Source organism: Cryptomeria japonica, chromosome 4 (genome assembly GCF_030272615.1).
Source record: "Cryptomeria japonica chromosome 4, Sugi_1.0, whole genome shotgun sequence".
Classification (NCBI taxonomy): Eukaryota; Viridiplantae; Streptophyta; class Pinopsida; order Cupressales; family Cupressaceae; genus Cryptomeria; species Cryptomeria japonica.
Genome location: NC_081408.1, coordinates 243,414,908 through 243,430,252, shown reverse-complemented (window position 1 = coordinate 243,430,252; position 15,345 = coordinate 243,414,908).

Here is a 15,345-nt window from a genome sequence, read left to right as displayed (position 1 = left end):
TCACAGATATTATGCCCCCAGAGGTGACTGATTTCCTCCATAATAGGATGTAGAGAGGGGTTGTGACATAGGGCAGCTTCACCTGACCAAGAATCAAACCAAAAGGAGGCATCCCTGCCATTCCTGACCTCCTAGGTAACCTGATCGCTTATGATTTCCCTGCTGTCCAAAATGAAATTCCAGATAGTCGAACCCTTGGGAGGGTTGTTGATAGTCGAAATCCTCTTAGGTTCAAGGGAGTCCAAATATTTATGTTTCAGGAGCCTTGCCCATTTTTGCTTCCCGCCGCTACATATTTCCCAAACCACTTTAGCACCCATTAGTAAATTCATAATTGATATTTGGCGAATACCAACACAACCTGCCATTTTTGGTTGACAGATCTTTTTCCAAGCTATCAGGTGAAATTTACCTTTATCATCCGACCCATTCCAAAGGAAATTTCTCATTAGAGAAATCAATTCATCTTCAACTGCCACTGGTAATCGTAGGCAAGCCATGGAAAAAATCGGTAGCGCTGAAAGGACTGACTTTATCATAGTGAGTTTCCCAGCAGAAGATAACCACTTGCCTTTCCAAGTTGCAAGCTTGGATTTGCACTTATCAATGAGGTGCTTCCAGGAGTGAGCTCTATTACTACCAATGAAGAGTAGGGTACCAAGAAATTTCCTTGGGAAATTAGCAACTCTGAGATTAAGAATCCTTGATAATATCATTTGCAAGTTGAGCGGAGTGTTGACAAAAAAACACTTCAGATTTGTGCCAGTTAATTTTCTGTCTAGAAGCCAAACAGTAATCATCAAGGCAAGTTTTGATTGATTTGGCTTCCCGCCTACAGGCCGATCCAAATAGAATGGTGTCGTCAACAAACTGAAGATGAGTCATTTTTTCAACCCCTGTTGCCACATTAACTCCAACCCAACGACCATCTTGCTGGAGAGCTCTTATGGATCGACCTAAAGCTTCAGCCATTATGATAAACAAAAAGGGTGATAATGGATCATCTCGTCTAATACCTCTTGTCGAAGAGAAGAAACTGTGGGATGAACCATTGACCAAAACAACTAATTTGGGGGAAGGGAGACAACTCGTGACCCAAGTGAGCCATTCCTTGCAGAAGCCAAATTTATTGAGAACATCAAATAAGAAATCCCTGTCCACCATGTCATAGGCTTTCAGGATGTCTATTTTTTAAATCATACAGGAGTCCTTGGTTTTCCTGGCTGTGTGGAGTGTTTCATGAGCAAGAATGATACCTTCTCCAATGGATCTTCCAGGGGCAAACCCGCTTTGTTCCTCTGATATGATGTGCTTAAGGAGGGGCTTCAGTCTGTTAGCTATGATCTTTGTTACAATCTTATATACAGTATTGCATAGAGCGATAGGCCTGAAGTCACTCATCTGTTGTGGGTTCTACTTCTTTGGAATTAGAGTTAAAAAGGTGTGATTGATGGCCCCTAACATAGTCATCTTATTTCTTGATTCTTCTACAACAAGGTGTAAATCTCAAGCAATGATATCCCAGTAATGATAGAAGAACGCGACAGGGAAGCCATCCGAGCCAGGAGTCTTATCCGGTTTCAACTGGAGGGTGGTTTTCCTTACTTCATCAATAGAAATGGGCGTACAAAGAGCTATATTTTGATTAGCAGAAATGATGGATGGGATTGAGTTCAGAATTCTGGCTCTTGATTCATGATCGATCTAACAGTCACCATTCAGTAGAGAGTTAAAGAAACTTACAGCTTCCTGCGCAATGTCCTCGTAATTCCTGACAGTGACTCCATCCAATCTCATAATCTCTGATATTTTGTTTCCATTTTGATTGGCAATGGCCGACCGGTGGAAGAATTTGGTGTTTTTATCTCCTTCCTTTAACTATAACTCCCTTGATTTTTTCCGCCAGTGGATTTCCTCACATCTAAGGATTTCATTTAGGTCAGATTTGAGAGAATTTTCTTTTTTGAATAGCTCCTCAGTCATTCCTAAAGATGTAACAGAGTTGGTTAAATCTGCCAGTTTAGCCTTAATTCTTAATTTCTCCATATGAATATTCTTGAAGTGGTTATTATTCCATTCCTTGATCTTAACCTTAATATACTTGAGTTTTTTGTTGAGAATGAGAAGTCTCGAATGATTCCTAAATACCGGCTCATTCCACCAAGTTGCTATAAGATCATGTAGTTTAGCCACTTTAAGCCACATTTTCTCAAACCGGAACGAAGTTCCTCCCTCCGCTTGAGCCAAGGCAACCTCTAGATAGATTGGGTAGTGATCTGATCCGGTGAGTGATAGAATTGATGATTCTAAGGCTAGATTTTGGTCTAGCTAATCATCAGAAAGAAGGAATCGGTCAAGCCGTTCAACAATATTAGTGAAGCCCAATCTCCGGTTCGACCATGTGAAAATTCCATTTTTCGGAACAATGTCTAAGAGGTGATTCTTCTCAACAAACTCCAAGAAGTCTTTTTGGGACGTACCGGTCCTCTCAATACCCCCACTTTTCTTAGTGCCATAAAGGATCGCATTAAAATCCCCAGCTACCACACAACTACCATCGGTAATATTGTTTAGCTTAATGGATAGGAGATCCCAGAGAGCCCGCTTATCACCAACAAAAGAAGGTCTGTAGACATTGAAGAGATTGAAGTTCTCATTTCATCCAAGAATAGTGACCAAGCAATGTTGCCAATACTTATATTCTCCCACAAGTGAGATCTTAACATTCATGGGGTTCCAAATAATTCCCAAGCCACCAGAAGCTCCATCCGATTGCCTAAAAAACCCATTCCACTGTTTCCAAACTCTCATTTTGGCCTCAAACTCAGCCTTGCTCCATTTAGTTTCCTGTAGTAGCCAAATATCTCCTTTGGTATCATCAATCTGGCACTTAATCAAGCACCATTTGTCAGGGTCATTGATGCCCCTGATGTTCCAAGATAAGAGTCTCATAATTCCTGGGGAAGGGCATTTCCCTTCCCTAAATTAAGTTTGGTTTGACCACATGCAACACCAACTACTGCTAGTATGAATTTTTTGGACTTACGCCCCCGCACACCTTTTGGTTTAAAGTTTGGTTTATCAATAGTCGAATTTGATTTTCCAAAACCTTTTAAGGAACCCTCCATAATAAGCTCTGACTTAGGTTCAAAGTCCTCCTCCCCCTTTGAGGAGGAGGTTTCAATTTTGCCATCTTCTAGTTCAATACCTATCAGAGAGCGAGTCTGCCCTCCCATCACCCCTATAGTGTCATTCTCCATATCCTGAGAGGGTGGATTTTTGTCTTCAATTGCCAATTGATTCCTAGGCACAAAGGGGAGGGTGAAAGATAGTCCACAATCTTAGATTCAATGTCTGCTTGTAGGGATTTGGTCTTCTCTAGTAGTGTGAGAAGATCTTGTTGGCTCTCGCTTTGACCAGAGGAGGGGGGGACTATGATCAAAGGGGTTGCCTCCGTTAGCGTAACATTCTCCTTCTCAAGAGTATCATTGCAAAGGGCATCCCCAGAGTCATCGGTAATGAGAGGTTCCGGTTGCAGTTTATCCTGAATAGGACATTGCATACAGGAATAATTTCGCTATATCGTAGCTGAGACATCACAACTAATATCGGTATGATCCAAGGAGAAGCATTTAGGACAAATATGCAGCTGATCCTCCCTGTCAATCTTTTGAATCCTGATCTTTCTAGCCCCAATAATTATGACTTCGTTAAGGATCTTGTTGATTTGATTTGTGCTAATACAAATTCTGAGAAAGCTTCCCCATAGTTTATCTTCCAAGATATCATCAGCCGATACAAAGGTACCAAGGTTTTTGCATATGTCCTTAATGACATCAATGTGCCAATAATCCGAGGGACAATTATATAGTCTTATCCATACCTTGCTATCGGGCAAGACATATGTTCGGGGATTGAAATTGGGCTGCCAATCGACGATGTGAACTTCAATGCCATCTAGGATATATGGACCTCTATTTTTAGCTTGCCATTGCTCCTTATTGCTCATAAATTCAATCATATAGAAATCGTTCGGGAGAATATTAATATTAATATCCTTTCCCTACTGCGCTCTACACCAGGAGTCAAAGCTGTCCTTAACCTGCTTTCCACCGCCCCACTTGATAAAAACACAAGATTCAAGCAAATTTGACCGAGCATAATTAATTTTATTCTCATCCAGAAAGATAGTGGGTCTTGAGGTTTTACTTACCGGTTTATGAAAACAGGGCCACTGAGAGAGAGAGCCCGCTCTCCGAAAATCTAAGCGTCTTTCCAGATTCGGTCGAGGGTTCTGAATAATCGGACAGAAGTTAGATCTCCAAAACCTTGCTTGATTTTCCTTAGAGTTTCCTTGCCTGAAGCGCCCATTCCAGTTTTGGAAATTACCATGATCATTCAGGGGAGTGAAAAAAGAGTCGGTATAAGGGATGTCTCTCTCAAGAGGCGCATCAGAAGTGTTAGGTTTAGGCGGTGGATACCAGTTTTTGGGGCCCTTGGATATGGGATGGTTAGCCTTGTAGAACCAGCCTTTGTTGTTCCAACTGGAACCATTCGCCTTCCATTTGTGCGGGTCAATAGGGAACATATTAGCATTTGAGTAGGGATTTCCATGGTTTAACCGCGGACTGGAATATTTGGATCCCTGAAACCTATCTGTTACCTCGCTTTATCCGGTTCCTAAACCACTTGCATTCTACCAGTCTTAATGGGAAAAGCAATGTCTGCTTCATCGCTCCAAGAACCAACCTTTGTGGACTGGGAGCCAGAATACCTTAGATTGGTAACCCTATTCTGTTCACTAGCACCGCTCCTACTGTCGTCCAGTGCCACCATCTCGCTCCTCAATAGTTAGCTTTATTTTTTAATAAAATATACCCATTGTCTTAGATTTGATTGTTTATGCATTTTCAAATTAAAATTTTCACTTATAGATCTCATTTTCAATTGAATTACATAAATTTAAAAGTTAATTTAGAAAACCCTTAATTATAATTCTAAAATTTACTTATGGGTTGTATAATTTTTCAACTTTGTTTTCACATATGATCTTTATAACATGTTATGCTATGATTTAAAGTAATTTATCTCTCAAATTTATAAAGAAAATTGTTTAATTAATTGGTTAATCAATCACTTTTACCAAATTTTGCATTGTTTAATCACAATCTTCAGTTTGTGCATTCAAATTTTCCTCTTTTGTGCATGAGTTTTGTTACCATTAGTCCTACTTAAAAAATTCATGTGAGAAGAAGTTGTAGAATTAAGGCTTCCCAAGGTTTAATTACCAAGGATATTGACCCTAATTTGGATAACTTATTTCATGAGAATGTTGGTGCTTCCTCTAACCCAACAAATGATGTCATTTATCCCCATTCTTTTTATAATTCTCATGATGAAGATGAATCACTAACTAGGGTTACTGTTGACCAATTCAAGAAGATCGACAATGAATTTGAAAATCTTCAATAATGGATGAGTCAACAATACTCGAAAAGTGAGGCAATCCTATTGATTGAAGGGTTAAAAAGAATGGTGTACAATGATCAAATTGGTGTTGATTTTTTGTGTGGTATTACTCATATTGTTGACACTAATAGTATGCCACTCAAAAGTTTTGTCAAAGTCCTTGGTTACTCTCAACCTTCTAGTCAAGTCAATCATTCCATTCCTATGCCTACATCCTTGCCTAGTGTGCCCATATTTACATCTTCTCTCATGAGTACTTCCACACAAAATGTTCATCCTACACATTTTAGTCATGTGGGAAATACTATTAATCAAAACTCTTATATACCTCCTTTTGTGAGTCTTCCATTTGTATCCCAATTATCTCCCATACCTACATATCATATGTTCCACCTCCTTACTCTCAACCTCTAGCCACATATAAAAATGTTACTCTTTTGTCACAATCCAATATGTCCAATTTCAATCCATCCACTGAAGTAACCATTAACAACCTTGCCCAAACTATTGCATCCCTACAAAAATAATTGGATTCCATTACCCAATCCAAGTTTATTGTGCCCACATTTGATGCAGCGAGCCCATTATCCCATGACATTGTCCACATTATCCCTCCTAAACATATGGAAGTCCCTCAATTAGAGATTTTCATTGGAAAAAGTGATCCCTTGACTCATGTGAAAACATTTCAAGCTTTGTGTAGTGACTTTGTTCATGACCAAAGACTTATGACTAAATTTTTTACTCGAACCTTTAGGGATAAAGCCATGCAATGGTATTGTTCTTTTCCTCCTTATTCTATTGCATGATTTCAATAATTAGCTAATTATTTCATTTAAAAATTTCATAATAATATTGGTCCTAAATTTATTTTTTACTGATTTGATTCATTGTAAGCAAGGTGCTAAATAAAAAGTGACTAATTTTATTAGTAGATATAAATATTTGTATTATCAAATTGCACTTATCATATGCTTGATCAGGATGTTCAAAGAATTTTTATTGCTAATATACAAAAATATAATAGGGATAAGCTTCTCTTTTCCGAGTTTACATCCTTTACGCAGTTGTGTGCAGTGCTTCATAATTATCAGCTTCAAGTGAGTCAATTTGAATTATCTCCTTCAATAGCTTCGATTGATAACAATGAGAGTGCTCCACAATATTTTGTGAAGTTTAAACCGAACAAGGGATACATCAAGATAAATGACAACATCAATACTCAAGTGGTAGCCACGACATCAGGTGTGGCCCCTTTATCAAAATACTTTAGAAAAGAATTTACTCGTCTTCTGAGTCTTTTTATAGTATAATGTCAAAATTGATAAATAATAATGTGTTGAAACTTCCTCCCATCAAGCGAATTGATACTTCCAAACCTTTGTCATCTTATCGTGATCCCAATGTCTTTTGTCAATATCATTGTCAACCTGGTCATTATACCGAGAAGTGTTATACCTTAAGGAGTAAGATTAGAAATTTCATTGATAACAATATTGTATCTATAGCAGGTGTAAATGACAAAGGAAAAAAATTGATAGCTCGTCTTGATCAAAATCTCCAAATTTTCACCAATTATTTGCCTTCCCAATCTTCGAATGTGGTTGTGAATCTTGTTGACAAACTGTAGCGTCATAAAATTTTGACCTTGCAATTTTCGATCACATTTGTGTCTTTGCATTGGTGGATGAATCCCTAAGCCTGATTGGAGACCTGAGACATGCTCAAACATCAGAAACTTGCATTTTCTGCTGCCCCGCACTGCCTTTTAGTCATTGCTTGTCCTAAATTAGAGCAGGACAGAGGCGTGGTGCCCTTGTCCCCCATAGGATAGGGGCATGGTGCCCCTGTCCTTGCCCTATTTTGGGCCTCCCTTGACCTAATCCTGCATTGGGATTGTCAATTGTGAGCGGGAAAAAGTTTTCTTATGTCAGCTTAAGATGGAAAATCAGTTAAAAACCCCTAATTGGCAAGTTTATAAGGAGAATTTCCCCTCCTATTTGCATAAGTTTGAAAGATAAGTTTGATAGTTCAATAGGTTCAAGAAGCGAAATCAAGTTCAAGCATTCAAGCATTGAGCACTTCAAGTCTCCTTTCAAGTCAAGGATTCAACCATTGAAGAGGAGATCCCTATCAACATTCAAGACATTCTATTCCATATATCCTTTCAATCAATTCTATCATCATTCCAATTGCATCCTCTCTTGAGGTGAACTTTACTTCAGACATTTCCTTTCATTTACTTCCAAGTATTTTCAATCACTTGGTTAATTCCAAAATGGGGTTTGACCTGAAGGCAAACCCCCAATCCCAGCAACATTTCCTCTCTTTTCTGTGTGTAGGTTGCAGGTGTGCAACTGTAATTGTAGGTTTAGACTCCATTTTTCAGAGATGGAAAAACTCTTTTCGGTGCACAAATATTTTGGAGGACCAAGTACACTTTCATCCCAGTCTCGACAAATTTTCCTGAAATTTGCAGGGGAGCTTCGTCTCGACATCTTACTGCTAATTCCAGGTGCATAGTTTGATCCTGCATCTCTATCTCAAGATATAATCATTTCTTTGTCATCTTTACACTTAGTCTCAATTTGCTTAATTCAACTTTTCTATTTTAATAGAGGGTTACTTTACTTTCCAAATTTATTTCAAACTCCCTACAATTCACTTAGCATTCAATCTCTTTCCATCGAGATTGGATCTAGTGAATTCAACCCCCTCTTTTAAATGTAATGTGCATGAGAAGTTGAAGGGAATCCTTTGTGAAACTTTCACTCCTCTTTTGAGGGGAGTAAAGATTTCCACTTGATCTACTCATCACTTTTCACCACATTACATTTTGGTGAACCTGACGTCTTACATGCATTACATTAAAAATTATTGCATATTTTTCATTTACAAGTTTAATTTCCTTACAAAACTTAGTGGTTAATTCATTCAAAACCCTAGTTGTCAAAATTGAACTTGTGTTTTGCAAAAAATGCTATATATTGTCTTAGATCTGAAAATTACATTGCTTATCAAATTCAATTCTTTCATTGTCTTCTTCAATTTGTAAATCAAATTTACAAAATCAAGTGGTTAATTGTCAAAACCCTACTTTTCAAAAATCAACTTGAATTTGTGCAAAAATTGGATTCAGATTTAAGACTATTTTTAGACTTGTCTTCTTGCCTAAAATTCAAATACTCAATTTCCCTCCTTTTTCCAAAATTCAAAATTTCAAAATTCAATGGTTGGGCCCTAAAACCCCAATTTTCAAATTTACTTGGATTTTGTGCAAAATTCAATCAATTTCAATTAATTTCACTTTTCTAAATATCATTCAAGATGACCCTGTCCATTAGGTTTGACCTTTTTCAAATTTGCAATTCAATTTCTTATCTTTTTCAAAACCCTAATAGGATTATATTTTGACATTCAAACCTCAATTTCGCCTATCTAAAGTTTGTAAAATTAACCAATTTTTTGAGGTTAGCTCTAAAATCATCGTAGCTTTCATCGCAAAAAAATTTCGAAAAAGTTGGGCGAACCAGGTACACTTTCAACCTGGTCCTTGGCTTTTTTCCCGAAATTTTGGGAGACTGTTATGACTGTATTTAATTGCTTAAATCCAGAAAATTGACTGATTTTGTCAAATTTTGATCCCTCTAAAATAAAAAAATATTTCCCAATTTCAACACTACAACTTTCAAGGAAACATTTAAAATTAAGTGGTTAATAATCTGTCTTGATTTTAAAACCTTAATTTTGTCAATTTTAATTAAGTGGTATCCCATTGGCCCTAATGTTAAATTTCAATCTCTTTTTATCATAAATTTTCTTGAAAAGTGTGTCATTTCTTCTTTCCACAAAGTTCAAATTGTCTAATCATAATTTTATTGGATTTTTAGCATTATTCAATTTTGCAAACTTTGTTCCCAACATTAAAAATTCAAATTCAAAATTCAAATTTTCCCTCTAGTGCGTGAGTTTTAAAACTATTAGTCTTACCTATACTATCCCCATTAGATGAAGCATTAGAAGTAATGCTTCCCAAGGTTTAATTCTTGGAGAGATGGAGCCTAATTTGGGTGACTTCTTCAATGAGGATAATGCTAATTCTTCCCATCCTAGTAACATCCCGATCTACCCAATTGATGATTTCAATGATGAAGAAGAAGTTTTGACTAGAGTTTCCATAGATCAACTATCAAAATTGGACAATTGATTTGACAATTTCCAACAATGGATGTCCCAAGAATATCCTAATAGTGCAACTCTTCCATTAATTGAAGGTCTAAAACACATGATTCAAAGTGATAAGAATGGAATTGATACATTGTGTGGTATTGCTCATATTGTTGATTCTAATGTCATACCTATAAAGAGTTGTGCTAAGACCTTAGGTTATTCAGAACCTCCTACACAAAACAATCATTCTATTCCTTTGACCACTTCAATGACTAGCATTCCTACTTTCACTTCAAACATCATCGCTACATCAACTCAATATGTCATACCTACAACCATTAGTCATGGGGGAAATCCCTCTTCCTCAATCAATCCTCCATCTTTATCTATGCCTTCAATGAGTATTCCTATTGTCTCTCAACCAATCAATATGACACAAGGGGGAAATTCATCCAATCATTCTATCCCTCCTTTTAGTGTCCCATTTCCTACTCAATCATCATTTATGCCTACTTACCATAGTGTTCCACCACCCTATTCTCAATAAATGTCTCTTTCAATAACATCACACCACCTTCTCAATCAAACATGTCTAAAATAAATTCAACCAAAGCAACCATTAATAGCCTTGCCCAAACTGTGTCATCATTGCAACAACAAATTGCTTCTACGAGTCAATCCAAGTTTAGTGTGCTCACATTTGATGTTGCGAGCCCACTTTCTCTAGATATTGTTAGAGTTGTCCTTCCTAAACACATCGAAGTCCCTCAATTGGAACTCTATAATGGAAAAGGTGATCCTTTAACACAAGTCAAAACATTCCAAACCTTGTATACTGACTTTGCTTATGATCAAAGATTGCTTGCCAAATTGTTTACTAGAACATTAAGAGATAAGGCTTTACAATGGTATTGCTCTTTGCCTTCCTATTCTATTACTTCTTTTCAACAATTAGCAAATGCTTTTATTCAAAAATTTCAAAACAACATAGGTCCTAAAATCACTTTGATTGATTTAATGCATGGTAAACAAGGTGTTAAAGAAAAAGTGATTGATTTAATTGGTAGATATAAGCATTTGTGTTCTGAAATTTCTTTTCCAGTGCCTGATGATGATATTCAAAGAATTTTCATTTCTAATTTGCAAAAAGACATTAGGGAAAAACTTCTCCTTTCTGAGTTTACTTCCTTTCTGCCGTTGTGCACAACACTTCACAATTATCAACTATCTGTGAGTCAACTGGAGCAATCTACTCCTATGGCTCCAAGTGGTAAGGGTGAGTGTGCTCAACAACCATTTGTGAAGTTCAAACTGAATAAAGACTTCATCAAATTCAATGACACCATCAATAACAACAATGTGAATGCTACAATAGGTGTGCCTCCTATTTCTAAATTTTTCAAAAGAGAAAGATAATTTACTCCTTTGAATGAATCTTTGTATATCATCATGTCTTAGTTGTTACAAAGAAATGTTATCAAACTCCCTCCAATAAAACCAGTTGACCCTTCTAAGGTAGCCTCACCTTACTTTGATAATAATTTTTTTTGTCGATTTCACCATCAACCTGGTCATGATATTGAGAAATGTTTTGCATTAAAAAGTAAGATTCAAGACCTGATTGATAATAATACTATATTTGTGGCAGGTGTGAATGATAAGGGAAACACATCAGTGGCTCCTCCTAATCAAAATCTTTAGATTTTCACTGATCCTTTACCCTCTCATACCTCTAATGTGATTGAGACTGAACATACCTCTTTTTCTCCCTCTGATCTCACTACCATGACTCCAAATTTGGTGAATATGGTAGAGAAAAAAGAAACACCTAAGGATCAATGTGTTACATTTGACCCTCATGAGACCATTAGAGCACTTGATGACCCTTTATAAATAGTTGTGAAAATCCAACACAAACCTTGTCGTGGTGTGCTTATTGATCCCTCTTGCATGGTTAATGTCATCACTGAAGAATATCTTTATACTTTATATTTGCATAAAGCAATCTATGCTGATACTAATGTGGTCAAATTATTTTATGGATTTTCTTGTCCTACTATTGGTTCTATCACACTCCTTATTGAGGTTCACACTAAATCTATAGATGTCAACTTTGTTTTTGATTAATGAAAAAGCAGGTTTTGAAGGGGCCTTGAAACCCTTTACAAGCAAGACATAAACAACAAAGCCACAAGAAATAGAGAGGAACATAACCAAAAAGAGAAAACCAATGGAAAACCGAAGAAAACCCACAAAAGCCCCGAAAAGCCAGCAGGCCTTCCAGGAATCAGATTTTTTCCAGGGCTTTAGCCAGGGTGTTGCTAATTTCTTGTAGCTCTTTGATGTTGTCTTTGAAGTTGGGTGGATCCTTAGCAGCAACAGCCACAACTTTCTTGATACTGGCCCTGGTTCTCTTCGTAGTCCCGCCCACCGGGGTAGCATCACCACTTCCAGTCTGGATGGTCTCCTCCTCCAGGTCAAGATCCACAACTAGTTTAGGAGTATGGTCAAAGACCTTGGCGATGTCCTCCAGGTTTTTGGTGACAACAGAGAGGATACTTGGGATAACTCCCATTAGATTTTTCGTCGCCTCTTTTCCCTCTTCCAGCGATTTTACCTTGTTCTCCATTTCTTGCTTCCAATTAATATGCTCTTTGTTTTCATCCTCCCTCTTTTTATCCGAATTTATCCCTTTCTTTTCCAAGTTTTTTAGGGTTTCGTAGGTCCGTATATCGAAATCCATTATGGCCTCCATGAGCTTCTTGAGATTATCCAGGATAAGCTCCTCACCAGCACTTTCCTTGTCCTTTCTATCCCTGTCCTTAGTCAGGTCCTTCTCAGAGTCTTTGTTTATTTCCTTCTCAAAATTAACTTCGGTTTCCTCATTATTCTTGGGAGCTGTTTCTTCCATCAGATGGCTATTTTCCTTACCAGGGTGATCGCTTAGAATAGGGCTATCTTGACCAGGCTCAAAATCTCCACTTTCTTCCTCGTTGCCCAGCTCCTCTTCTTTCCATCTATCTTCACCATTAGATTCATCTGTCTCCATACCACTGCTTTCCTTGACAATGTCCTCTGTTTCCAACCTGGGGGCACTTTTCCTTTTCTTGCTGGATGATGCCTTCTCCTTGCTATTTTCTCCCTCTTCCATCTTTCTCTTATCCAGAGAAGCAGAAATCCACTTATTTTCCTGTAGAGCAAGGGTTTTGCAATGCTCATAGATGAGCAACAGGAGCCCGCAATGGAGAATCAGGCTGGAAGGGTTAGTCCTGTGTTTGTTGAGGGACCTGGAAAGGGACTGAAAAAGGTAGTAGGGAAGAGACACCTTTTTGTCATGTCTGAAATGGTTTAAGAGCATGAAGTGGTAGGTGTGGGCCCTAGAGAAACAACCTTCAACCATGATATACTCCATGATTGCATTCAGGACCCAGCCCCACAACTTCTTGATGTTTGCAGCTTCGTAGTAGCCCCGGTTAGCCTTGCCTATTTTAGCCCACTCTTTCTCTTTCCGTGGGAACAGGTTAACCGCATTGTTGGAGACCTTGAGGTCTCGAAAGAAGTTAAGCCCAGTGTGGGGCATTCCAATCACAGTTGAAATAAGCCCAACGTCCAGCTTAAATTTAACTCCATAAAGTTTAAAAGAGCCATTAGACCAGTTTTCAGAAATCTTAGAAACAACTAAGTTAACCCTACCTTTGTCATAGTCCTCAAAATTTTCCATGAAGCTGGTAAGAGAGCCCTTCTCCAGTTTCACCCAGACTTTTGGCATTACTTTCTAGGTCAACATGTTGTCAGGTTCTTCATGTCTTAGGTCTCCTCCCATTTTCGGTTGCAGGCTATCTGCTCTGCTTCTCTGCAAATTGAGACCTTCTTTCCCGATGCTGCTCAAGTTTTCGCACTAAGTAACCCACAAAGCGTGCAATGATTTATTAGAGATAGTAGGAGATCTGCCACAATGCCAGGTGATGATGGCCTTTCCAGCAAGGCGTAAATGATGCTTTTTACTTGTCATGATTTAATTGTCCTTCTCTCCCCGTATAACGGTCCTTTCTGAGGATCTCTTTAATATTTAAATTGAGGTCATCCTCGTGCCAAATCATTTGAGAGTCAGAGTTAACTCCAGTGTTCACTAAACAATCAACAACACTATTTTACTCTCTGAAGGCATGTTGTATAATAATTTCTTTGAAACTGGCGATGATCTCTCTATCTTTCATGATGATATTCTCAATAGACCAAGAAGGCTTCGATTCCCCCTTTAAGCACTTAATAATATTAAGTGAATCCCCCTCAAGCCATATTTTATCATAATTAAGATTTTTGGCTATAATTAAGGTATTCAAGGTAGTAGAGGCTTCAACAAAATCTCTAGTTTGATTCCCCAGAGGACCAGCCACCACCTTAAGACAAATTCCAGCGAAATTCCTGACAATGCCCCCATATCCAGCTTTACTCAGATTCCCTTTAGAAGCCCCATCTAAGTTAGCCTTAATCCATCCCTGCGGTGGAAAACACCAGACAAGACCTTCTCTGTCTTTCTCCTTCCTAGTAGTAGTAGTAGAAAGGTTCCACCTGTCTTTGAAATCATCTTTAGCAGCAAGTCCCTGATCAGTACAATAGAGGCATTCAAAAATACTCCTAAAGATTTTATCTGCAACCACTTCAGGAATAGCCCTTTTATCTCTAAAAATCCTGTTGTTGCGCTCTTTCCATATATTCCAAATAACAATTGGCAGAGTAAGTCTCTAGGTCTCCACAATTTTAGGATTAGAGTTAGGACAATGCCATTAAAGCCAAGTGTCACCAAGAGAGTTCGGGAAGACCCAGCTTAGGTTCCATCTGGAAAGGATGATTTTCCAGATATCCTGGCTAAAAGAGCATTGATTGAGAATATGACAAGCTATCTCTTCTTCCCTGCAACAAAGAGAACACCTATTAGGAAAAATAATGCCTCTTTTATGAAGATTATCTAGGGTTAATATCTTATTTTGGATGAAAATCCAAAAGAAGATGTTGACTTTGGGAACTAATTTCTTATTCCAAACTTTAGCCCAGATGGGAATATCTTCCACTGGGATATTGTGAATAGCCACAACAGAGGAAACAGAGTATTTCCCATCCAGAGTTTCCCCCCATATAAGAATGTCATCTTTGTTGTCTCTAGGGATTTTAGCAGAGAGAGCAATTTGAAGGAACTTGAGATCCGGACACTGCTGGCTAAAGTCAATCCAGTCCCCATTTCTCCAGTAATCTCTTACCATTTCACCATACTTGCATTTGAAACTTTCTTTCCAATCTTTGAGGATAGGAATTTCCTCTAGAGGTTTATCCAGGATCCATCTATCTTCCCAAAATCTTATTTTCCTCCCATCCCCAAGGTTCTAGGTTCTGCCAGTAGCAGCCCAGCCTTTAGCAGATTGCATGACATTCCAAATGGTAGATCTATCAACAGAGAAATAGTTGTCAAGAATTCTTCCTTAGAAGGTTGCATATAGAGATATTTGTTTTTCCAAATAAAGTTCCATTCTCTTTCCTCCCCTTTGAATCTCCATATTTGCTTGGCTAATAAAGCTTTATTCATAGAACCAATGTTCCTTAAGCCCAACCCACCTGAGGCCTTAGGGGAACAAATGTTATTCCAGGCAATAAAGGGGATTCTGTTTTTAACTTCCACACTCGACCAGAGGAACTTTTTTTGGATTCTTT